This window comes from Salmo salar, chromosome ssa23, assembly GCF_905237065.1.
Source record: "Salmo salar chromosome ssa23, Ssal_v3.1, whole genome shotgun sequence".
In the NCBI taxonomy this organism is placed as follows: Eukaryota; Metazoa; Chordata; class Actinopteri; order Salmoniformes; family Salmonidae; genus Salmo; species Salmo salar.
In genome coordinates, this window is record NC_059464.1 from 23,782,711 (window position 1) to 23,808,065 (window position 25,355).

General features: G+C 42.5%; 1 protein-coding gene across 8 annotated transcripts in view; it reads right to left on the reverse strand.

Annotated features, from left to right (window-relative positions):
* LOC106584283 (ras-specific guanine nucleotide-releasing factor RalGPS2) overlaps window positions 1–25,355 on the reverse strand; it is a 158,425-nt gene that overhangs the window by 106,478 nt on the left and 26,592 nt on the right. For 5 of the 8 annotated variants that reach the window (XM_045706124.1, XM_014169354.2, XM_045706123.1 and 2 more), the window contains one exon: window positions 7,488–7,598. The gene's annotated coding sequence lies outside the window, so the exon portion shown is untranslated. Of the gene's footprint in view, window positions 1–7,476; window positions 7,599–25,355 lie in introns of all 8 variants that reach the window. The other 3 variants (XM_045706125.1, XM_014169351.2, XM_045706126.1) reach the window with 1 other exon arrangement.

Below are 25,355 nucleotides of genomic sequence, written 5' to 3' on the forward strand. Positions count from 1 at the left end.
GACAAACATTATCCACGCCAATAAAGCATTTACTGAATTGAGAGACACACACAGTGTTCAAAATTCAAAATGTGAAGTTCTACATTCACAGAACAATCAAACAAAGAGAAACTGTGTATACTTTTTGGGGAAAGGTCTGGTGTTCTAGAGTTGGCAGCACAGTCACAGCTTGCCAAAAGCTAAGGGAAAAAAAGGGGAGCAAAAAAAAAAAAAAACGATCATATTGAATATACAGTGCTGCTTGAAAGTATGTGAACCCCCTAGTGTTCACCATGAAATCGTAATTTAAATCAGAACCAGTCTTTTTGATCTGACCTAACAGGTCAATATTTACCAATACCAGAGGATATCATGAGTGTAGTAGAAAAACATTAAAAAGTAATTAGTGCAGGTGCAAAAATAAGTGACGCACTTCCAAAATATCTCCAAGAGCCACAAGAACAATAATAAAATCAGGTAAAAGCCAACCCATAGATAACATCTAGAGATTTGCAGACCTACCTTGCTGAATCTCAGGTAACTGCGCATGCTTCAACAATAAGAAAACTGAACCAAAATGCCATTTATGGGAGGTTTGCTAGGAAGAAACCTCTGCTGTCAAAAAATAACCAAACTGCCCGTCTTAACTTTGCCAGAGACCACCTGGACAAACCTGAAGGTTTCTGGAAGTCCATTCTCTGGACCGATGAGTCAAAAATACCACCAAAAGAACCTGATCCCAATAGCTAAGCATGGTGGTGGGAATTTCAAGATCTGGGGCTGCTTTTCCCACACTGGACTTGGACGACTCCACATCATTAAGGGAACACTGAATTCTGAGGTGTACCAGGAGATTCCTGAACAGAACATCAGGCCATCAGTCAAGGAGCTACAGCTGGGCCAAAATCGGGTCTTCCAACAAGACAATGACCCAAAGAAATTAAGCAAATCTACCAAAGAATGGCTCAAGAGAAAGAAGATTTGGGTTTTGGATTGGCCAAGTCAAAGTCCTGGCCTAAATCCAAAAAAGATGCTGTGGCAGGACCTGAAGTGGGCAGTTCATACCAGACACTCCTCAAACTTCACTCAATTGGCTGAGTTCTGTAAGGAGGAGTGGGCAAAAATCCCTCAAAACACATGTCAGAGACTGATTACTGGCTATAGGAGACGTTTACTCCAAGTTATCGCTGCTAATGGAAGTGCCACAAGTGATTGACTTAAGGGGTTCAAATCATTCTGCACATATCAAATCTGGGTGCGTTAAACCACTTTCGTTAAATAAACAATGAAAATATATTATTTTTGTTTGTCATTTACTTGGAATGTCTTTATTACGAATTTAGATAAGGATTTTGAATGTTGATTTTAAATCAGAAAAAGGACCAGTCCTGTAAGGTTCACATACTTTCAAGCAGCACTGTATATACAGTACCAGTCAAAAGTTGGCACACCTACTCATTCCATTTTTATTTTCTACATTGTAGAATAATAGTGAACACATCAAATATGAACTAACACATGGAATCATGTAGTAACCCCCCCCCCCAAAAAAAAGCTAAACAAATGAAAATATATTTTATATTTCACATTCTTAAAATGTAACTGTTTGCTTTGACAGCTTTGCACACTCTTGGCATTCTCTCAACCAGCTTAGTGAGGTAGTCACTTTGAATGCATTTCAATTAACAGGTGTGCCTTGTTAAAAGTTCATTTGTGGAAATTCTTTCCTTCTTAATGCATTTGAGCCTATCAGTTATATTGTGACAAGGTAGGGGTGGTCTACAGAAGATAGCTCTATTTGCAAAGAGACCATCATTACTTTAAGACATGAAGGTCAGGCAATGCGGAACATTTTAATAACTTTGAACGTTTCTTCAAGTGCAGTCGCAAAAACCATCAAGCTCTATGATGAAACTGGCTCTCATGAGGACAGCCACAGGAAAGGAAGATCCAGTGTTTCATCTGCTGCAGAGGTTAAGTTCATTAGAGTTACCAGCCTCTAATTGTAGCACAAATAAATGCTTCAGAGTTCAAATAAGACATCAAAATCAACTGTTCAGAGGAGACTGCGTGAATCAGGCCTTCATGGTCGAAATGCTGCAAAGAAAGCACTACTAAAGGACACCAATAAGAAGAGACTTGCTTGGGCCAAGAAACACAAGCAATGGACATTAGAGCGGTGGAAATCTGTCCTTTGCTCAGATGAGTCACAATTGTAGATTTTTGGTTCTAACCGTCGTGTCTGTGTGAGACGTAGAGTAGGTGAACGAATGATTTTCGCATGTGTGGTTCCCAACATGAAGCATGGAGGTGGTGTGATGGTGCTTTGCTGGTGGCACTGTCCGTGATTTATTTAGAATTCAAGGCACACTTAATCAGCATGGCTACCACCACATTCTGCAGCGATACACCATCCCATCTGGTTTGCGCTTAGTGAGACTATCATTTGTTTTTCAACAGGACAATGACCCAAAACACACCGCCAGGCTGTGTAAGGGCTATTTGACCAAGGAGAGAGATGGAGTGCTGCATCAGATGACCTATCCACCAAAATCACCTGACCTCAACCCAATTGAGATGGTTTGGGATGAGTTGGACTGCAGAGTGAAGGAAAAACAGCCAACAAGTGCTCAGCATATGTGGGAACTCCTTCAAGACTGTGGGATAAGCTTTCCAAGTGAAGCTGGTTGAGAGAATGCCAAGAGTGCAAAGCTGTCATCAAGGCAAAGGGTGGCTACTTTGATGAATCTTGTTACGTTCCCCAGTTTCTGTGTTGTAGTTTGTGTATTTGTGAGTGTGTTTCAGGTAATGGCTTCCTGAAGTTCTCCAAGCAGCTGATTGGTCGGCCCCATTGCTGATTGGAGAGCTGACCCCGCCCCCTCGTCAGGACGCAGCTGTCTCCAATTACCAACCCCACCTAAAGCTATATAAGCCAGCGTTATATTGCTCAGAAAGGGAATGATTGCTGAGGGGGATATTTGCTGAGAGAGGGGGTTGATGGCAGAGGGTTATATATATTGTTTCTCATAAAGAGAATTGGGTATGTACTGAGTTAGTTGTTGCTGTGAAAGCTTATTGTTATGTTTGGTGCTCAGAGAGTTTTCTTTAATGTCCTGGGTTAGTGTTTTCTCAGGTTTTGTTATGAAGTAGTTTGTACATTTCTGTTTCATTTGTTCCCAGGGGGGAAGGCACCTAGGGAGTGCTTAGGCAAAAGGCCCGCGGGCATACATTACCCGTAGTAGTTTATTGTCTATGCACACTAGGAAAGACCTGGGCGGACCATCCCGTATTTTGGTTAGTGCACCAGGTGGTGCTAGTTAGTTAAGTAGTGGGTAGGCAGGTAAGGTAGGAGAGGGGGCTTCGATATTTACTTTCTTTGCTTTGGTTCCGTCCAGACCCTTTTCCCCAAACTTACCGTGTGAAGGAATAAATTCCCTGTAAACGGTATTCTCTGCCTTTTTGTCATCCTTACTCACACCTACAGTCCCATACCTCTTTCACACCATGGAGAGTTGAGTTGTAGCAGGGTGTTGCATTCCCTCTTACTAGAGGCGTGCGTAACAAATCTCAAATATATTTTAATACTTTTTGGTTACTACATGATTCCATGTGTTATTTCGTAGTTTTGATGTCTTCACTATTATTCTACAATGTAGAAAATAGTAAAAATGAAGAAACCCCTTGAGTGAGTTGGCATGTCCAAACTTGACTGCAATTGTGTGTATACACACACGCATTCTGAAAGTATTCAGACCCCTTGACCTTTTCCACATTGTGACTTATTCTAAAATTATTCAATTCAAAAGGGTTTTTATACAAAATTCAAAACTGAAATCTCACATTTACATAAGCATACAGACCCTTTACTCAGTACTTTGAAGCTCCTTTGGCAGGAATTACAGCCTCGAGTCTTCTTGGGTATGACACTACAAGCTTGGCACACCTGTATTTGAGGAGTTTCTCCCATTCCTCTCTGCAGATCCTCTATCAGGTTGGATGGGGAGTGTGGCTGCACAGCTATTTTCAGGTCTCTCCAGAGATGTTTGATCGGGTTCAAGTCCGGGCTCTGGCTGGGCCACTCAAGGACATTCAGAGACTTATCCGGAAACCACTCCTGGGTTGTCTTGGCTGTGTGCTTAGGGTTGTTGTCCTGTTGGAAGGTGAACCTTCATCCCAGTCTGAGGTCCTGAGTGCTCTGGAGCAGGTTTTCATCAAGGACCTCTCTGTACATGTTTCCCTTTATCCAGACTAGTCTCCCAGTCTCTGCCACTGAAAAACATTCCCACAGCATGACGCTGCCACCACCATGCTTCACCGTAGGGATGGTGCCAGGTTTCCTCAAGACGTGACACTTGGCATTCAGGCAAAATAGTTCAATCTTGGTTTCATCAGTTTCTCATGGTCAAAGTTTAGATGCCTTTTGGCAAACTCCAAGCGGGCTGTCATGTGCCTTTTACTGAGGAGCGGCTTCTGTCTGTCCACTATCTTAAAGGCCCATTTGGTGTATTGCTGCAGAGATGGTTGTCCTTCTGGAAGGTTCTCCCATCTCCACAGAGGAACTCTGGAGCTCTGTCAGAGTGACCATCAGGTTCTTCGCCCAGATTGCTCAGTTTGGCCGGGCAGAGAGCTCTATGAAGAGAGTCTTGGTGGTTCCAAACTTCTTCCATTTAAGAATGATGGAAGCCACTGTGCTCTTGGGAACCTTCAATGCTGCAAACAAAATGTGGTCTCCTTCCCCAGATCTGTGGTTCGACACAAACATGTCTCAGAGCTCTACGGACAATTCCTCCGAACTCACGGCTTGGTTTTTGCTCTGACATGTACTGTCAACTGTGGGACCTTATATAGACAGGTGTGTGCCTTTCCAAATCAATTGAATTCACCACAGGTGGACTCCTGGTTGAAGAAACATCAAGGATGATCAATGGAAACAGGATGCACCTGAGATGAATTTTGAGTCTCATAGCAAAGGGTCTGAATACTTAAGTAGATGTGTTTTTTTAAAATATAAAAAAATATATATATATAGTTTATACATTTGCTACAATTTAAAAAAAAATATATATATATACTTTTTCAATTTTGGATAGTGTAGGTTGCAGTTTTGTTTTGAATAAGGCAGTAAAGTAACAAAATGTGGAAAAAGTCAAGAGAGAATGAGAGCGCATGAGAGCGAGCGAGAAGAGATTCTGTCCCTGAAGTAGGTATGAGACAGCTGAAAGAGCTTAGGGTAGGCATTAGCCAGAGATCTGAAGTAGAGTGGATTGGGAGAAGTTAGTATGAGCCCTATCTATCTTGGAACAACTTGTACTACACACTTATAGGTTTAATGCTGCCAATGAACAACCTACAGCCGTCTCCCTATAGTCCATAATTGTATGGCTGCATACATACACCTGGGTCGTTCCACGAAAATAGCGCATTTTGCGTCCCTTTGATATTTTAAGTAGAAATTGTGCATTAAAATTGTGTTTTAAAAGTCTGTTATATTAAATGAAGTCTCCTTTAATAGACTACATTTCTAATTTAATAAATCTTATTTTAAATATGAATAACGGCTTGTGAGTGCTAAAATTCAGCATTTTGACGTGTACCTCCATCAAACCTGTGTCACTTCGAGGAAGATTTTAACCCGCTTAATCCCAAAATGTCTCCATGTTTCACCATCATTGTAAAGCCCTCGTTATTTTGTTACATTGACAAAGTCATTTCTGAAGATTATTTATTTATAAATTAAATCACATGAAATAAATAAAGGTAAAAAATATATATCTGTCCCTCATTTTAAGATAAACTCTGTTACATGAACTGAACTCCAGTATAATTATGGTGGAAAATTGAACATCAAATAGTCAAATCAGTGTAAAAGCAGGTGAGCTGGTTCTACTCTTTTTGGCCAATTGGTAGTTACAGTCTTGTCTCATCGCTGCAACTCCTGTAAGGACTCGGGAGAGGCGAAAGTCGAGAACCGTGCGTCCTCTGAAACACCGTACACCTGGCGACCATGTCAGCGTGCACTGTGTCCGGCCCGCCACAGGAGTCGTTAGTGTGCAATGGAACAATGACATCCCTGCCGGCCAAACCCTCCCCTAACCCGGACGACGCTTGGCCAATTGTGCGCCGCCCCATGGGTCTTCTGGTCGCAGCCGGCTGCGACAGAGCCTGGACTCAAACCCAGAATCTTTAGGTGGTGAAAAACTGAGCGGGTTGAGCATAGCACGTCAACCCTGTTTCCAATAGATATTAGCGATGGGGTTATAAAAAATACATTTTAATCAATAGTTGCATATTGCGATAATATTATTGGACGATATTAGACTGGTAGGTAGCGTTAATGGGACGTACCTGTGCCAAAACTCAGGTATTTTTCATCCTATACCTTTTTCTCAATCTTTATAAATAGTGAGCCAACATGTTTTTAGCTCTTTTATTTCCCTGACTGATAAAAAATAAAATAATAATGTCTTATGCTGTCTCATCTCTCTGCAGCAGACATATAGTAAGACATATGTTTGGAACATGAAATTGCAACAACAACAAATGTAATTATTGCAGAATCGAAATACATATAGAATTGTGAGATTCGTGATAATATCTCATCACCAGCCCATTACCATCTTCTACTCACAACATACAGGGGATTCAAAGAAGCAGTTTTTACTCTTTAATTATTTGCTATCGTTTTGTTTGTTTTCCTTTTTTTTTTTACTGTCATGAAGGACTCCATTTTATTTCAATTGTTTTAGACATAACATTTTTTTTGTGAAGTTTGCATTCAATTGCCACTGCCTGTTACAAGGGGATTTATGGCTGATTTATGAAATCGTCAACCCTGTTACTTTTTATTTAACCTCGAGATGGAAAAACTTGTTTTTGAACATTATGACAGAATGTTAAAAATCAAACTTCCTTTTTTTTAAACCAACTAACACTTCTCGAAAGGCACTGAATTGGTGGAACGACCCACTTACAGTACTGAAACAAATGTGTCATAGTGACATGTTTAATAATGGCCAGCTGTCTGATAACATTCCTAGTGTCCTTCCCTTCTCTCATTAAATCCTCCACACACACGCACACGACAGTGAAGCTAATGAGGAATAAGGGAGCTGTTCAGATCACTGACATACAGCATAGAGAGACCCTGTGTGCCAGACAGACAGCACTGGCCTTTGTGTGGCTTGCTGGACTTCGTGTGTGTGCGGGTGCATCCAAGCCGAAGTACAGTAACAAAGGGCTGCCTTCCACAGACTTACCACACAGACATTCCACTGGTACAGCTGTCCTTATGTCAGTCTAGCCACCAGTTCCTCCCTCTGTCTCCAACTGTGTGTTGGCCTGTCATTATGTCCCCTGTCTAAGTGGCTACCGTACAACCAGAGTAGAACAGAGCAGTCGTTTGTCTGCCACAGCAACACAACGTTAACGTGGCTCAGATTCTGCCTGGGGCTAAGCCTGATTAGAGCTTCTACTGTAGTTTACAACACACAGACACACCTTGTACTTACTAGTTGTGTGTCAGATGGGCATTGTGCTTGAGAGCTGAGGTATGGCTGCCTCTTCTTTACGGCTCAGAGAGTGGGTGTGTTTATCTGCCTGTGTCCGACTCACACTGCAATCTTGAGGGGAGAGGAGAGAGCGCATGTTAGATTCAAATGATGAGCACAGAATAAATCCATGAACACCCACACACAAATAGACAAATTCACCATACACAAATAGACAATGCTACATGTATAATATATGTAATCGTATAACTATGCATTTGTTTATTTTACTTTATTTAACCAGGCGAGTTGGCACCAATTCATTCAATTTCAGTGAACTCTGTAGACATTCCAGAAGCAAGTTGCAAAATAGCTAAAAGTAGATTTGCCTAAATATGTCGAGATCGAAGGGACCTCAAGAGTAAACCATTCCTGAGATCATGTCTGAAGCTTCCATTTCTGTAGGTTACCAGAAAAGTGAGGTACGGTGGTAGTTTACACAAGAGTGCTTTAAAATCGACAAAAAGAACGCAATGCATAGATTTGGGAGACTTCAAATCAGGCCAGCATACCTTCTCATACAGAGTACAGTGCTGAACCTATCGAACATAATGAAGCGCTATACACTATGATATTCAGCATCCAGGGCCTTCAATACAGTAGCAGCAGCACTCATTGATATTGCTATAGTCTAAAATCAGAATGAATGTCAACTGAATTACTCATTTTCTGCCATTTTAAATCAATCAATCTATCTATCAATCTATCCATCTAGGCAAGTCTGTTAAGAACAAATTCTTATTTACAAATGACGGCCTACCCCGGGCCAAACCCTAACAACGCTGGGCCAATTGTGCCCCGCCCTATGGGACTCCCAATCACGGCCGGTTGTTATACAGCCTGGAATCAAACCAGGGTCTGTAGTGACACCTCTAGCACTGAGATGCAGTGCCTTAGACCGCTGCGCCACTCGAGAGCCCCCAATGTAAGGTATGACCTATTCCTATAAAATTTGCCAATTTCCTTTCTTAACTCATCAACATGTATGTTGAATGAAATGGCCAGATATTTATACGTGGGAACACGATCAATGATGGCACCATCTGAAGTATGTATGCAGCAATCATGATACATTTTTACATGACTTGGAAAAAAACATGTACCTGGTTTTACCTGCATTAAGCACTAACTTCAGTTCAACAGAGGCCCTCTGCAGTACAATAAAAGCAGACAAGCTCCGAAAGATTCTGGTCAGCCGTGGGGATCAATAGCATACATAACACTCGTGGCCCTCCCGCCTTTACAGCAGGGCAGCTCCCGCTCAGCCCAGTCAAAGCTCTTCTCTGTCCTGGCACCCCAATGGTAGAACCAGCGTCACCCCTGAAGCCATCATCCAAAAATCATCTGAAACCCAACCAAAGCCCATCTTAAATAATCCCACAGGACCCCCCCGTGGGAAACCCTTTGTTCGGGTCAGAAAAAAAATTATTTAACACAATCAGTAAACACACATTGTGTTCTTTAAATAATTGACAAACCAGTGACGCACAGCCTGCTTCAGGCCAATTGTTGAAAATCTCTGAATATGTCATGAGTGAGTGTGGAAGGCCTTATACAGGTAAATAAAAAGGCCTGCACAGTGTTTCGTCCCATCTAAACAATTAAAACATTTAAAAACAATAGAAGTAGCAGAGAACATATCCAATCTTTTGTGCAACATTTCATTTAAAAACACAAGAGGATGTGAAAGTTGGTTCCAATGATGAGCTCAGTGAATGCAGTAAGTCAGGGGAGAGAATGTTTGGCTGGAGTAACCTAAACATATCTACAGGACAACTCCCATTGCACACAGACAGAGCACACACACACACACACACACACACACACACACACACACACACACACACACACACACACACACAGAGAGGCTAGGCCTGAAACACTGCTAAAACACTACCCGTGTGTGGCAGTTAAAAAGCTGCTCAAGCTAAATGTGCTCCTCAAGCTAAATGTGGTTTCTCTTGTTTAAGGCTTGTGGAACAACAGTTACAAACAAGTGTCACACCTCATCACCTTCAGGGAAGCGCAAACAGGGGAACACATTTTCCAATGGAACTGAAAAGAAGAATGATCACTCAAACTGAAATGGACAAGTTCAGGTGGTGCCTTCTACGTTTCAAACAGTTCTCTCTAAATGGCTGTGTTCAGTACGTAGTAGGCATATCAGTTTCATGCAGTCTACTGAACTCAACCTTAATTTTTCCATCCTGAGGCACCTGACAAACAGCAGCCACCAGAAGGCTCTCCACACCCACACAGAAGTCTACTGTTGCCTGCATGTCCAACAGAGATCCTGGTTAAGGATCAGATATGTAAAAAAACAGGGTCAGCCATAATATTACGGCGCCCCTGGAGCAAATGAAGGTTAAATGCCTTGCTCAAGGGCACATCTTGTCGGCTTGGGTATTAAAATCAGCGACCTTTCGGTTACTAGCCCAACATCCTCCTGCTGTGTCAGGTTACAACTGGGGTTAGGTAATCTGAACACAGATCTGTGGTTTCTACCCTGACCCCAGAGCAGATGTCAATAAGTTCACTGCCCAGGCCAAATGACACAAGGTGTGGTAATGGCTGTAAAAGTGCTCATACCGAAAGCCACAACAATCCCATAGACTTGAGGACCTAACAGTCCATACCTAGTTGGAATAAACACCTCCCCAGCCCCTCACCAAAAGACAGACCGTTGCTCAGGGAATGGCGAGAGAACCTGGACATCGCATACACGTCACAAACAGGTCCCAATCACAAACCCAGCTCCTGATATGATGATCCACAGACAGACAGGTGAGTCCACATTAACAACACAGCAGCTCAATGCTCTGAGGATCACCGCCCCTCTGAGTCAAGGGTGTATGAATACTTTCTGAACGCATTGTACAGTGGTTCCTCTAAAAGTTGCGAGCTTACGCAGCGTGACATAGAGGTACCCAGCATCACGGCTTCATTGCTCCAGACCACCACAAGGGGGAGTTAGAGCACTAATTATGCATTTGGGTCCCAAGGTTTTTATATAATCAATCATATCGTGGTGTTTGACGGAGCCACCCGTCCCTGGTGACTTTCTTCAGCAAAGATGGCTGACAAAACATCACAGGGGAAGCAAATGTAAGAAGTTATAACGTCATAACGAATCAAGCAAAAAAATGTACAATTGAGAGGAATATGTTAGTTAATGTAGAGACAAACATTTGTCATAAAGTTACATTTAATTCAGTCAAATCCAATACCAGGTGTATCAAACTCCATTATTTGAATGATGCTGTGCCTGCATGTATTATTACAATTATACACTTCAACAGTGTTTACCACTCCTGCTCCTGGGACATCAATGATTACACATTGTAACTATGCAATAGACTAGAAACATGATTTAAGAAAAGGTTGATTTGTAACTCATATATACACAGAATAAAAAACAGAACATCCTGCCAGTACGCCCACAAGCATGCTGAATGACACGTGGAAGAGAGCGAGGAATGAGATGGGAGTAACAATCCAGGCTATTTGCTCTGAGACCGACATAATGTCATGAAACAAGCAGGGAGCACGTTTCGAACCATCAACATTCTAGCCCGAAGTCCAGCACGCTCTCGATTGTGCTCAAATGTTTTAATTGTGTTTGGGGCCAGATTGTGGCTAAAAACACTATCAATTCGACTCTTTAACATGTGGAAAGGGGGAAAAGTATTATTAGTTTTTCACAAGCGTAGCAGGATGGGCAGTTAGCTGAACAATAGACAACTCAACCTTTACTAAAGAATTGTCTAATAGCTGAGCTATACATGTCTTTTCCAGAACATTAACCGTGTGTAGGTAGATGTGGAACGATACACACGAAGTCAGAAGTATACATACACTTAGGTTGGAGTCTACACAAATTTCTTGTTAACAAACTATAGTTTTGGCAAGTCGGTTAGGACATCTACTTTGTGCATGACATGTCATTTTTCCAACAATTGTTTAGAGAGATTATTTCACTGTATCACAACTCCAGTGGGTCAGAAGTTTATATAAACTAAGTTGACTGTGCCTTTAAACAGCTTGGAAAATTCCAGAAAATGATGTCATGGCTTTAGAAGCTTCTGATAGGCCTACCTTCAAACTCAGTGCCTCTTTGCTTGACATCATGGGAAAATCAAAACAAAATCAGCCAAGACTACAGGAAAACAAATTGTAGACATCCACAAGTCTGGTCCATCCTTGGGAGCAATTTCCAAATGCCTGAAGGTACCACGTTCATCTTTACAAACAATAGTACGCAAGTATAAACACCATGGGACCACGCAGCCGTCATACCGCTCAGAAAGGAGATGCGTTCTGAGCGGTATGACGGCTGCGAATGTGGTTGATTGAGACACACCAAGCAAAAAAAACAGCTCTAGTTTAAACTGAAGTGTTTTCTATGGGGGTTTTGTATTATGCTAATTTGATTTCCGTGGGCCAGCGGTAATCAACTCTAAGGTTAACAGGCGATTGCATTTAGAATTGTTACGCAATGTCTGGGCTTATAAAAGCAGATGTTTCACACCAGCAGCAATCAGCTGAGGAGCTGCAGCAGCGGCTCTAGTGCTGTCTGACAAGGGATTTTTCATTGAAATGGTGTCTGTTTGCTGTCCGTGTGTGATAAGACACACGAAAATACACAAGCCACAATTTAGTTCCACTAAGTCTTGCAAAAGAACCAATAGATCGATAAGCATGGTGGTCAAATGTATTTACATGGACTGAACTTTCCATCTCCCGGTCAATTTTTATTTGACCTTTATTTAACTAAACAAGTCAGTTAATACGTTCTTATTTACAATGACGGCCTAGGAACAGTGGGTTAACTTCCTTGTTCAGGGGCAGAACAACAGATCTTTACCATGTCAGCTCGGGGATTCGATCTAGCAACCTTTACGGTTATTGTCCCAACGCTCTAACCGCTAGGTTACCTGCCGCCCCAATTAGGCGGGCAAAAATTATATTTATTAGCATTTTAAAAAATATTGCCAAATGCCGCCAATTACCAGCTAAACTAAACCCTGGTGAGTGAGTGTGCATACACTTGGCTGTGAGTAAGGATAATGGATGCCCCACACCCACACACTAAGAGACAGCCCAGCCACTGACTGACTGCAAAAACACTGATATGAGGACAGAGCAGAGCATTCATCACCTTCAGACTGACTCATTCCTCTAGAAACAGCTTTATTCAGGCCACAGTCACTGACCCATGTGAGCTGTGCTATAATCTCATCTCCAAACACCACATCTATATTGAGAACCAGTTGGTCTGGCCCAGTGATGAGAGCCACAAGTCTCCACAGACAAATAGGATTAGTATGTTGTTGGTGTGACAGTTAGCTGTCCCTTGTTAGAGACTACAGGCTTGGCCGTGTGATCAGGGTCAGGATCAAAAGCTGCTGCATCCAGGTAAAAAAAAAAAAACAGGCACGTGACAGTGAGGTCATGTGTGTATGTTCTAGCCATTAGCCACCCAGCAGTGCAGGACTGGGTCTGACACCCTTATATGTCGCTTTTCACACACACACGCTATGCTAAATCCTACAGCACCAGCCAGCCTCATGCATTGCTAAACGATGCAGACTGCAGCATCTTGGTAAGACCCAAAGTGTGGGATGCAGAGAAACACTGTAGCGTCGCTCTCTCTTTTATAGTCTTAAAGCCAGAGTGAATAGCGTCAACATTAGTCATCCAGTTTTTGACATTGTCAGTTTTCATTAAGAGCCATTTCTGAACAGTTCGCAACAGTGATGTTAACATGTAGCCTAGGTGAACTTAGAACTCATTTTGTCAGAGACAAACAAGAACAACCCCTAAATCAAAGCAGGTCAGAGATGTTCTCAGAGAGAGAGAGAGAGTATTGATCAAAAACTAAGAGGGGGGCCTCCCGAGTGGTGCAGTAGTCTAAGGCACTGCATCACAGTGCTAGCTGTGTCACTAGAGATTCTGGGTTCGAGTCCAGGCTCCGTCATGGCTGGCCGCGACTGGGAGACCCATGGGGCGGCGCACAATTGGCCAAGCGTTGTCCGGGTTAGGGGAGGGTTTGGCCGGCAGGGATGTCCTTGTTCCATTGCACACTAACGACTCGTGGCGGGCCGGACACAGTGCACGCTGACATGGTCGCCAGGTGTACGGTGTTTCGGAGGACGCACGGTTCTCGACTTTCGCCTCTCCCGAGTCCTTACAGGAGTTGCAGCGATGAGACAAGACTAACTACCAATTGGTTACCACGAAAAAAGGGCTAAAAGTAAAAAAATAAATAAACTAAGAGGGGCCACTGAGCTTGTCACACACACACAAAACATGTCACTGCAACCAGGTCGATACGCATAGGGCCCTATAAAACCAGTTACATTTTTTTTGCCCGATTAAGTTTAGCTTTCTCCATTTTCAGGTTTTCGCTCTCAACATCACTAAGCTAACATAAGGAATTGACTCTTCCTAGAGCTGGCCACCTAGCCAAACTGAGCAATCGGAGGAGAAGGGCCTTGGTCAGGGAGGGGACCAAGAAACCGATGGTCACTTTGACAGGGCTCTAGAGTTCCTCTGTGGAGATGGGATTGCCTTACAAAAGAACAACCATCTCTGCAGCACACCACCAAATCAGGCCTTCATGGTAGAGTGGCCAGATGGAAGCCACTCCTCAGAAGTTATTTTTTCTAAAGGACTCTCAGACACAATACATACACATGGATTTAGTACTGTAGATATGTGGTAGTGGTGGAGTAGGGGCCTGAGGGCACACAGTGTGTTGTGGATCTGTGAATGTATTGTAATGTTTTTTTTATTGTATAAACTGCCTTAATTTAGCTGGACCCCAAGAAGACCCCAGGAAGAGCTGCTTTGGCAGCAGCTAATGGGGATCCATAATAAATACAATACCTGAACCTGATCGAACTTCTCTGGAGAGACCAGAAAATAGCTGTGCAGCAACGCTCCCCATCCAACCTGTCAGAGCTTGAGAGGATCTGCAGAGAAGAATGGGAGAAACTCCCCAAATACAGGTGTGCCAAGCTTGTAGCGTCATACCAAGACTCAATGCTGCAACCACTGTCAAAAGTGCTTCAACAAAGTACTGAGTAAAAGCGTCTGAATACTTATGTAAAATGTCCGTTGAATTTTTTTTATACATTCGCAAAAACCTCTGCTTTGTCATTATTGGTTATTGTGTTAAGATTGATGCCATCAATTTAACGTGGAAAAAGTCAAGGGGTCTGAATACTTTCCGAATGCACTGTACACGGCAGTGACGATGACGGAAGAACAGTCTCTCGGGAGGTAATGCGGTCGCCATTTGATGGTGAGGTATTCCAGATCGGGAGAATAAAAGGACTTGAGTTTCTGTACGTTACCACAATCACACCAGAAGTTGTAAATCGTAAACTCTGCTGCCTTTTTCACAGTTGTTTCGTCCCCACTGGCTGAATGGACGGGTACAATATGACCGGAGATGGCCATGATTCCGTAAAAGGGGAGTATGTTACAGTCCCTGACGTCTCTCTTGAAGGAGATACTCGACCTGAGCTTGTCTACTTCATTGCCTAGGGACTGAATTTAGAAAATAATATACTCTGAAGTGGTGGATGGTATGCACGCTGCCTGAGTCTGACCTCTTTTCCAACGTCTGCGTTTTAGCGCAGCCCCCGGAATAGATCTGTCTAAGTTCAAACAAAGGATCCAGGTCAGGGAAGTCGAATTTCTGGTGAGTGACCGCTGATCTAATATCCAAAAGTAATTTCAGGTTGTGGGTAATAATACAAGAAACGTGCTGAGCAAATTATGTAAGAAATAAAATAATAATAATAAAAATACTGCAAAAGTTGTCTAGGAGCTAGAAACAGGGTGACCGTGTCCGTCTGCGCCATCTTGCTGTTAAGTGATTGTGTGAAGAGGGTTTCACTGTGGACAACGTGTGCTCAGACACCGTTCTGCAGAACAAGTCACACACCTCATCCCCCTGTGCTGAGTGGGACACAAACACACCTTGCTTGTGTCCCTAACCCGCTGTGTGACAATGTGTGTAGGGCCCTATAACTTTGATGGAATCAAGGAATCCAGTCATTAAAATGGAATTCAATTATTGAACAGTAGGAAATCAACTAAAAGTATTGAACTCATTAGAAAATGCATACATTTTTCCCAAGATAAGACATGAACAAAATGCATCAGTGGTGTTTTCCTTTAACTTTCTGAAGATACAAATGTAATGTTAACTACAAAGCAGCCTATGCCTACCTGGCAGAACATCAGGATTATTTGCATCAATCCAGTGGCCATTTGTTTTGCCAACTCTGCAATCACATGAGCACTACAGAAACACAGCTAACCCAGACAACGGTCTCTGGCTGGTGTGCAGTTGAATTAAGGGTTGTGTCGGTCATGGAATTTTGGATGACGATAATTGTCCAGCCAAATGACCACACGGTCTCCACAATAGTCTAACCGTTCAATATATACACACATTGTCTCCTCTTCCTTGCTCCTGAATGAAAGGTTTATGTATTTATTTTCATTTAACTAGGCAAGTCAATTAAGAACAAATTCTTATTCACAAATGGTCTACCCCGGCCAAACCCGGGACGATGCTGGGCCGCCCTATGGGACTCACAATCACGGCCGGATGTGATACAGCCTGGATTCGAACCAGGTACTGTAGCGACGCCTCTTGCACTGAGATAGTCCGCTGCGCCACTCGGGAGCCCAAATGTGTTTATATATGCTGCCATAGAAATAGAATGAATAGAACGGCCGGCCTTATTCAAGTAAATGATGGCGTAATGGATGGACTGGCCATTGCAAGTGTACCCATAGGAGCAAAGATAAGTCGAAAATATACCGGTAAAAACTACGTTGTCACAAATCTGGGACTAGCGCCATTGCTAACTAGCATAGCTTGTCCCATTGTCGTCAATCTTCAACCTAGAGTAAAAGCAGGTAGTGTGCCATTCAATATGTGCTGTGATTCGTTGATTCAACTCAACTGACATTACAAAAAAATACATTCCATTGCATAAGCGACATCAGTTAACAAAATTCAAGTTAACATTATACATTATGGAAATTATTGCATCACAATACCAGGCAGCCATTGCAAGTGTACCCATGAGTTTACAAGTCAAATTGTCAGGGTTTGAGGTTCCAAACCCATTCTATTTCCATGTGTGCTGCTGCGTTGTGGGGGGCATTGCCTAGACAGCCAAATATTTGTTTGCTAGTTTCTTGTTTCAGCCAGGAGTAACAAAGTTTCATCAAGTTGTTAAGACTCCATGTTACCGTAAAAAACTGACTCAACTGCATGAATGCGCAGCCGTCCCGTCTTCATGCAGCTTCTTTTTTCTATGACAGTTACTTTAATGTTAAATGACGGTGTTCATCTATAACCATGGGTTACATAGCAAGTTGAGGTTAAATTGAGGTTTTGCTCCGATTTAAAAAGTTTGATATACTGTTAAATCAAAAATATTTTCACATTTTCATAAAACTTTCCTTAACTCATGTGTTATCCTTTGGTCTTTGTATGCCTCTTTTGTTAGTCACTTTTACTTTATCAGAATAATTATTCTCCTCTATGACCATGTATTTCAATTGATTCAATTGCATTTCTTACTTTCGCCACAAGGGGCATTGCTGCCGATATCTAGAGTGCTTTTGACACCAGCACTGCCTCACAGGCAAGATCCATGGCAAAAAAGTAATTGGGCCCAGTGAGCACCTTCAGCGCCAGTACTGCCTCACAAGCACTATTCATGGCAAAAAAAAAAGTACATGTGCGAAACTCTTGCTAGAAAATAAGCAGTTCTCAGCTGTTAGCAGTCTCTTAAGGACGGTAAGAACTGACGATTTACATAATTGTAATATTTACATAATTGTAATATATATATTTACATAATTGTAACATACATAACAATTAACACAACTAACATTGAAATAACGTTGTGTAAGCAGAAGTAAAAATCCAAACCGTTCCACGCATCAATACTGGTTAAAATACTGCTTACCGCCCTGCCCTAGCATTAAGCTACCACCAGCCAAATGCTGGGTAAAAATCTGAGGGCCGGTAAAGTTTCAGTCCCTAGTGATGATGGGAGAGAGAGAGCACAGACCCTCTCAAACACATTGAGAATACTCAGATGACACACAGGTATGTTCACAACAGGACACACAGACACTGAGGCACACACACATGCTGGCTGTTAGCCTGGCTCCAGTCTTTTTGTGAAATTCTGCTGGTCCCCAATCTTGGCAGCAGCTCTGACCTTGCGTGATTTTACTCGCCCCCCCCCACACACACACACACACACACACCAGAAGACAAAATATATACGCTGATATCAAAATAAACACAATATAGCTTCAAAACATGGTTAATAAAACTAACATTTTGATATTACGGCTGGTTCGTCCTTGCATCCATAGCTTTGTGTCAGTAGCTCTGTACTATTCTCCAGCCCCATCCCTCAGCCTTTTACCAAAACAGTGGCGGGGAGAGGCTTTGTTATTGTTTCTACTGCGGATTGACGCTTTAATACTATAAATATTTTTCATTGTGCTCCTACATTTCTTTGTGAGCTCCTACATTTTTTCCCACTTAGGAGCACATGTGCTCACACACACACACACACACACACTCCCTCTTCCCTCCCTGTATCCCTCAGACTATGGACAAAGTCTGTTCTGCCTGCCCCCACCCACTCTCCTCGCCTGGCACATTCCCCCAGTAAGACAGACACAGCAGCATCCTACACAACCAGCATTAAGGCTAGACCAACACTTAGACCAGAAACAGATCCTTTCTACAGGCTATAGGGGGAAATACAAAGAAAGTAGATGCAGAGGGAGGAACAGAGGGAGAGAGGAGAAGCAGGAAACAGAGGGAGATGGAGAGGAAAACCTGTGCCAAGCTGGTAAGTGAAAGGGTGCTGCAGGCTGGCACGTGTGGGCTGTGTGTGTGGGAGTGTGCTGTGTGTGGGAGTGTGAGGGAGTGTGCTGTGTGGGGGAGTGTGCACGTGTGGGGGGACTGGAGAGTGTTCTGTGTGAATGCCTCTGGCCTTATTTGTGGGCCACAGGGGAGCAGCCAGCCTGGTCTCGTCCCAGCTTCTCTTACTTAAGACTGGAGGGCCGGAGCTCAGCGACAGACGAGTAGGAAGAAAGGGAGGGAGGAGAGGAAGTGTTGTACAGGCAGCAGCAGTGCAGATTGTTATGGTGGGTCAGTCAGTCAGTTAATGTGTGGAGTAATAAGGCAGGGGAACAATAGCCAGAAGAGCTCTGTCACTTGAACCATGCTCATAGGAAACTGCCTGAGATCTCACTCTATGAGTCCTATGGAGTTTATGCTGTCTACACTACAGCAACGCAGGACATTAAGGAGCGTTTAGCATCGAAGTTCAATGTTCCTATTAGTGAGACACTCAACTGTCATGTCAAGAGAAACTAGAACTAAACGTGGGTTAATTACAGCAACATTACCCTGTCCCACATCCCATCACAATGTTAAATGCATCTTGCCTCATCACAAGCCAAGTGTCATGACTGGAGTCAGGAGTGGTCCGAGGACTAGAGGTCACCAAGAGGTCAAAGGTTATCCTGGTCAACAAGCACCATGTAGCAAATCCAATGTTGACCCCACTGATCTAGGGTTTGTTGTGCATTTTCCCCCACTAATGATTAAAGGGATACTGTGAGATTCTGTCCCTTGTTCTACTTACGCAAGGTCAGAACTTCTGCATACCATTTTTATGTCTTTGTGAGCAGTATGAATGTCGTTTCACGAACCAATGCTAACTAGCATTAGCACAATGACTGGAAATCCACAGGTACAGTAGCAATGCTAATATACACGAGTTCAACGGACTCTGGGTAAGTAGAACAATGGGTTAAATGTCAGAAGCTAGAGCTATCCTTTTAATGATTGATCAGTAGCTTGCTGTTGCCACAGCAAGAATAGCCTCTCGCCGACTCCGTCTTGCTCTCCTTCTCAGTCTCTACCTCCCCCCAGCAATCTCTCTGTGTTTATGATGAGTAACTGGTATAAGCCTCCAAGCTTCCCTTTAACACACAGAGACAGAGAGCGAGCGAGCGAGCGAGAGTTTCCGTTAGCCGGCAATTGCCAGCTTTTGGCCGATAACAAAAATTAACAGCCAATAAGAAAACTTGACGACAAAATGACCGGGAGAAAAACAATCCCACTGCAAAATAATGCACTTTATTCATTGATGGAAACACATTTCCCCATCATGCTTATCGGTCTATAGTTCACTTAGCATAATCTTGTGGAATTTAAAATGGCCCTGTGTGTATGTTAGTTATCATGCATCTTATCCAACAACTAATCACACGCACGGCATACAGAGCCTAATTTGAGCTAGATTTCTCCTGCAGCTCCTCAGTTGTTTGCTGCTGGAGAAAAACATCTGCTTTTATAAATCCAGTCATTGCGCAACAATTGTAAATGCAATCGCATGTTAAAAACAGTTGATGGCCACAATAAAATAAATTGCTACTATTTTTGTTCCTCAATTGAAGCGCACCACCCATTCGCCATTCAAGTGCACAGGCAACTGTAGGCAGGCTATCAGCAAGTCACCCACCACTTTGCAATGCGAGTTGGAGGCAGTAGGCATTATGAAAACACGAGCTTAAATCATTTGAAACCTGAACGTTTCACTTCATAAGAGGCATGTCTTACCTTGCATCAAATAAGCCTAGGCAAAATCCAACCAGAAACATGGAGGAAATTATTTTATAAAGACTTCCTCATATGCCATTGAAACCAGCATTTCTTTCATATCTCCTTTCTTTTGTTGGCCAGAAGCCAAAAAGGCACAATACTAGTCGTATTCCCCTCTAAATTTCACAGATTTTCATCTGTCACATTTGGAAAAACACGCATCAGGTGTGCTGTTGAGATTGGTGTTTTCCCGCAAATTACATTTTATCGGCTGCTTTATTACAGGAGTTACATGTTCTGTTAAGATTAATCATAATATAAATTTGACATATTCTGAGCACATTTTACCGATATCGATAATCATGACAATTAACCTATACAAGAAATGTGAAGTTTGAAATGAAATAAGTGCTAATACGGGCTATTGCTAAGAATACAATTGATAGTTACAACATTCAAAGTAGTAGTGTCAATGGTCCTGTAATATCCAATAGTAGGCCAACCTGTGCACATTGTTCTAAATGTTTCGTTCTTTTGATCGTTATAATTCAGTACATTTATAGTGATATGGATTTGTCCATATCGCCCAGCTTCAACACCCAGTTCTTTTCCCAGGAGAACGTGCCAGTCGGGGCCCTGGGGCTTTTGGGTGGAATAGACTTTAGAGAGCTGACATGCTGGAACCTGACAAAGCAAAGGCACCCCTGTCTAAAACACACACCTTGCGCTTTCACTCTGATACACACTTTCTCTCAAACACACTCCATCTCATCCTCTCTCTACTCGCAGGCCAGGCAAGAACAATGCCTTGGCTCTGGTACTGACAGGCACAGTAAAGCCTGTGGAAGCTGTATAATTTCCTCTCATCCAACATAGCTAGGGACACACACACACACACACACACACACATACAGGGAAAAGCCAAAGGAAATGAAGATGGGGAGTGTTCAGCTATAGTACATCTGTGTGACCTCCTTTGTGCTTTCCATGTTGATTGAAGCTGTTCAGCAGGCAGTACTGTGGAGGCATGTTGAGCTTTGATCCTGCTGGGCCCATCTCCGCAGGGGTCTATGGTAAGCGCTGGGTTAGGACTGCTTTATGAGCTGGAGAGCGATAGAGGTGTGTGTGTGTGTGTGTGTGTGTGTGTGAGACCCTCCACTAACCCACCCCTCTGAAACTCAGCAGAGCCTCTCCATCCTCACTCAGTGACTTCATGCCCCTCTTTCTCCATTTTATTTTCTGTTCTATCCCCCTGCAGGTTGTTGGGAGGTAGTGGAGCAGCTAATAGCCACAGATGTTCCCCACCACACATTCAATAAAAAGGCTAAAGGCATCCCGCATGCTCCCATCTCAAACAATTTAGAACAGTTTGTGCATATGATGACTTTTTGTGATGTTTATTTTGTTCTTCAGCAAGGGTTTTTTCATCTGTCGGTAGCAAAGTCTACGCCCCTTCGCCAGTGATTGGTCAACAGTAGGGATTCTTCAAAGAAGAGTTTGTTGTCATTCTACGAGAGCCATAATTCATGCACATTTTTCATTTGAGAAATGCTAAATGTAAAATTGCGCAACTACGATCTCTGCAAAACTGTCAAAATAACTAAGAAATCTGTCAGTGATCTGACTATTTTGAGAAAGTGTATACTGGTTATGGTGTCTTAAGATGGACGAACAGTAGGATTGCAACTTCCTTCTAGTTTTTAAGGGAGTATGCGAGCACACTCGTTCGGTTCGCCGAGTTTGACTAGGTGTCAGCCGAACCGAAGCATGTATGCGGAAGGGCTTTAGGATAACATTTTACACTACTAATCACGCTAGATTAAGTAATATTACCTTTTTAAATAGGCTTGTTTTTAAAGACTTACTTGTTTTGGCTCTGTACTCCAGCACTATGGATTTGATTACACAATGACTATGGAGGTTAAAGTGCAGACGGTCAGCTTACATTTTTTATCCATATCAGGTAAACAGTTTAGATACTACAGCACTTTTTGTACATAGAGGTTCCCTAAAATGGAGCGACTAAGGTATTTGAACAAATTCACTTAGGCTGTGTGTGTATTACGGCAGTCAGAAAGGTTAGTATTTTGTCACATATTCCTAGTATGTAATGTGACTCTACAAACTTGGATGCATAATCTGATGTTTCAGATTATGTTGTGCCCAATGGAAATTAATGTGTCATTTTGGAGTCCCTTTTACTGTAAATAAGAAAAATGTTTAACACTTCTACAATAATGACATGCACCACAACTTTAGCAACTACGAAGTATTTTTTAAACCTGGATGTGTCAATGTGTACAAGGCTCTAGACGACCTTTTCCCACTGGTGCTACGAACTTTTTCAATTGATGGAACCAGCATCATTTGGTCACAAAATATCTTAGCAGCTGCGCAGCGATACTGACATGACCATGTCCCATAATGTTCCTCCATTCTATACAGAACCAGGCTAATGATGACTAGGGCGGTTAGAGCAATGGGCCAGTAACCGAAAGGTCGCTGGTTCAAATACTCATTCCGACAAGGTGAAAATAATCTGTTGATGTGCCCTTGAGCAAAAAATACATTTTAAAATCCACTTGTCTATCTACACACAATACCCCATAATGTCAAAGCAAGAGGTATTTACACATTTATTAAAAATAAAAAACTGAAATATCACATTTACATAAGTATTTCAGACCCTTTGCTCAGCACTTTGTTGAAGCACCTTTGGCAGCGAATACAGCATTGAGTCTTCTTAGGTATGACACTAGAAGCTTGACATTCAGGCCAAAGAGTTAGAATCTTGGTTTCATCAGACCAGAGGAGTATTTTTCTCATTGTCTGAGACTCTTTAGGTTCCTTTTGGCAAACTCCAAGTGGGCGGTCATGTGCCTTTTACTGAGGAGTGGCTTCCATCTGGCCACTCTACCATAAAGTACTGATTGGTGGTGTGCTGCAGAGATGGTTGTCCTTCTGGAAGGTTCTCCCATCTCCACAGAGGACTCTGGAGCTCTATCAGAGTGACCATCGGGTCACCTCCCTGACCAAGGCCCTTCTCCCCCGATTGGCCGGGCGGACAGCTCCAGGAAGAGTCTTGGTGGTTCCAAACTTCTTCCATTTAAAAATGATGGAGGCCACTATGTTCTTTGGAACCTTCAATGCTGCAGACATTTTTTGGTACTCTTCCCCAGATCTGTGCCTCCACACAAACCTGTTTTGGAGCTCCACGGACAATTCCTTCGTCCCCATGGCTTGGTTTTTGCTCTGACATGCACTGTCAACTGCAGGACCTTATATAGACAGGTGGTGTGTGTGTGTGTGTGTGTGTGTGTCTTTCCAAAAATTGAAATTACCCCAGGTGAACTCCAATCAAGTTGTAGAAACATCTCAACGATGATCAATGGAAACAGGATGCACCTGAGCTCAATTGAGTCTCATAGCAAAGGTTCTGAATACTTAGGTAATTAAAAAGGTTATTATTTAAAACATTGCAAAAATTAACAAAACAAATCTTTACTTTGTCATTATGGGGTATTGTGTGTAGATTGCTGAGGATATTTGTATTTAAATCAATTTTAGAATAACGTAACAAAATGTGGAAAAAGTCAAAGGGTCTGAATACTTTCCAAAGGCACTGTGTGTGTACACACACACACACTTTTTTGGGCCATCTTTTAAATCACTATGCCCTTGCAGGACTTGACATTCAGCAAAATTTGCCAGTGGCACATCGGGCCAAAGCTACTGGCCCAAAATAAAAGAATAATGGCCTGAGAAAGCGGATGATGCTCACACCATTTAAAATGTTATCTTTTATTTGTGAGCGGAGAAAATAGCCTATAATGACCTACCCTCCATAGACAAATAATGAACTTTGGGGGGAATAACTTTTTGGGAGATTGCACAAAAGGTTTTTGTTAGTGATTGGAACAGTCACTCTACAGTTTCATCTTTTGGTAAATTCTGTTTAACTGCTTTTATTTTTCTAGGTCCACTAAAATAAAAATGAAAGTTCTACGTCCATAACAAAGGGATACTTTGTGAGTCAGGTGAACTCATGGATAGCACTTTTATATATCTCTGTGTTCAGTATAAAGGAATTTAGACGTAATTTCACGAGCCAACACTAGTTTGCAATTGGCGCTAGTTAGCAACTTCCTTCAAATTGCACACAGAGACATAGAAATGGTATCCACAAGTTCATCAAATCCCAAAGTATACCTTTAAACCACATCAGGAGACCACTTTTGAGGTCTAGGAACAATCTCCCCCCAAAAAGTAGAGGGTGTGCCTAGCAAGAGTCCGTTGTGTTTGGCTTGCAGTGTTTATGTATTGTACAGTAGGCTGCATGTGACGGCAGAGTTAGCTAAATAAACGCACCGCGATTGATACAAATCATATCATTCTGCCAGGTTAGCCCACTTTGCAGTCAACATTTAATTGTGAAGGTTTTTTGGGAAAGCCTTCAGACAATGTTGATTCAAACAGCACATGACTGAACTGTGCGTTGCAATGATTCATCCAAGATTTCCGAACAAACTGTTTGAATAGCTGGTCTACATACTACCTTATGTAAATAAAATAAAAAAAAGTTCTACAGTTAAGAACAAATGCAGTTAAGAACAAATTCTTAATTACAATGACGCCCGGACAACGCTGGGCCAATTGTGCGCCGCCCTATGGGACTCCCAATCACGGCCGGATGTGATACAGCCTGGATTCGAACCAGTAACTGTAGTGACGCCTCTTGCACTGAGATGCAGTGCCTTAGACCACTGCCTCCGTGTATGTGTTAACCTGTTAGGGCTAGGGGGCAGCATTTGCACGTCTGGATAAAAAAAATGTACCCGATTTAATCTGGTTACTAATCCTACCCAGTAACTAGAATATGCATATACTTATTATATATGGATAGAAAACACTCTAAAGTTTCTAAAACTGTTTGAATGGTGTCTGTGAGTATAACAGAACTCATTTGGCAGGCAAAACCCTGAGACATTTTCTGACAGGAAGTGGATACCTGATGTGTTGTATTACCTTTAAACCTATCCCATTGAAAAACACAGGGGCTGAGGAATATTTTGGCACTTCCTATTGCTTCCACTAGATGTCACCAGCCTTTACAAAGTGTTTTGAGTCTTCTGGAGGGAGATCTGACCGAACAAGAG